Raw genomic sequence first — 1,890 nt, forward strand, 5'->3', positions numbered from 1 at the left:
CGTCTAGCCCCCCGGTGGCGCATTCCTGCGAGAATGAACTCCCATATTCTTGGCGCCCGGACGTAGGGCCAGAGGTGTGACAAACCGAGTGTCTGTGTATCGGGTTTTCGACACAGACAGGCCATGGAAGCGAGAAGGTCTGACTTTCAGTCCCTGCTAATGCTTTCCGATATGGCTTCCCAACGGCAACCTATTGGCACGGCTGTATCTGCTACAGCCGGTCCGTTCACAGAGGCTGACGCTAGCCCCAGTGATCTCGTATCGTTTGAGCCGAGCTGTGCTTCACGCGACGCACTCACCCAGACGCGCGGCGATGCAGGGCACTTCGCCAAGCGCTATGCCGCGAGGTATGGAGTGCACGGAGCGGCTGCTACCCTGCACATCCCAGCCGGTCGTTTAGGCAGATTTCTCTGGCCAGACCAATCCCCAAGAGGCTATGCTGCGCGACACTTTGCGCCTCATAGAAAACCTCACGAGTGTAGTGCAGACGACTCTGCATACATCGGCGCCAGCTGCGAGACCGAGGTTAGAGGTGGATTTGCCCAGTTATAGCGGCTATCATGATCGTATCAGTGCCAACGAGTACCTGGACCGCATGCTGACTTACCAGCAGGCGACAGCGCTTCCCGATGGCGATTTTGACACGTGTCGTGCCAGTCTCACTGACCGATCAGGCTACCCGCTGGTTCCGCCTTACTGGCCACCGGTCTAGCACCCTGGATGAGTTCCGAAGGCGGTTTCGCGAGGAATTCTTGCCCGCAGATTACGAACGGCATCTGCGGCGCGAGCTGGAGCTTCGTGCTCAGCATCCGGACGAGTCTTTGCTCGAGTACGTGAGGGCGATGGACGAGTTGTATCGTCTCGCATACTTCTCAGCTCCGAACGGCGAGAAGGTGGAGCGTGTCATGCGACAAGCTCACCCCACCTGCGCAGCCTACCTACAAGGAGTTCAGTTCAGAGATTTGGACGAGCTTGCCTCAGCAGCCAAGCGCATACAGACGGACATACTCGCTTCGCGCACCTATCGGCCACCCCCGCCGGCGTCGCATGCACTTCAGCCGCGATGCGCCTGGAATGGAGGCACTTTTCGCCCTCGTTCCCGGGGAGCCGAAACGGTTGCATTCAGGGACGGACAAACGAGAAACGGTTGGGACTTGTCTGACCGAGCTCTCGACCCGTACACAATGCCATGCGTACATCACACGCTACGCCCGGCCAAGACACGCAGAATCGTGGTCGGCATCCCGACACGAGGACGCAAGTGCAACGCGCACATGCAACAGTAAACCCAGCGGGGAAGTACGGTCAATCGGCGCGCGGCGACAGCAGCCTCGCCCGACAACGGCCGACTGCCCTCTGCTACGGTGCAACCAAGCAGGGCACTACGCCAGGGAATGCAGGTGCCCCGCTGCCCGAGAGCACGCGCTTTCGGGAAATGAGCGGAGCCGCCGCTGAGCACGACTGCACAGCCGGCGGCGCCAACAGCGGTGCTCAGTGAGTCACAAGAACTCCTGGCCCCGTTGGCTTGTCGTTTTGGTCCCCCCAGCGACACGCCAGTGCCACTCATTGAGCTTACTGTCGTCCAGCATAAGTTAATGGCTTTGCTAAAGACAGGAGCGTCCGTTTCGTTGTTTGGCGACGTGGTATGCGAGCATCTCCGTCGGAGTGGGATCCAATTGCGAGAGAGCAACCTTGCCTTCCGACTAGCCAGCGGCACGGTGCACTCGAGCGGTGCCGCGCGGCTTGTGGTGCGATGGGAGAAACGAGTCAGGTGCCAGCACCTCACTCGCCTCCCCGGCCTGTCGGTGCCAATCATTCTTGGTAGAGACTTCCTCGCTAAGACGGGCATTGTTATTGACGTCTGCAACGGAGGATATAGGGAGCGAGCAT

The 1,890-nt window shown here is 59.7% G+C and overlaps 1 pseudogene; it reads left to right on the top strand.

The window, feature by feature from the left end:
* Positions 1-337: 337 nt before the first annotated feature.
* LOC146195159 (uncharacterized) lies at positions 338-1,455 on the top strand (annotated as a pseudogene).
* Positions 1,456-1,890: the final 435 nt, after the last annotated feature.

The sequence above is a fragment of the Amblyomma maculatum genome, chromosome 3 (genome assembly GCF_055883805.1).
Source record: "Amblyomma maculatum isolate TAMU_Amacu chromosome 3, ASM5588380v1, whole genome shotgun sequence".
Lineage (NCBI taxonomy): Eukaryota > Metazoa > Arthropoda > Arachnida > Ixodida > Ixodidae > Amblyomma > Amblyomma maculatum.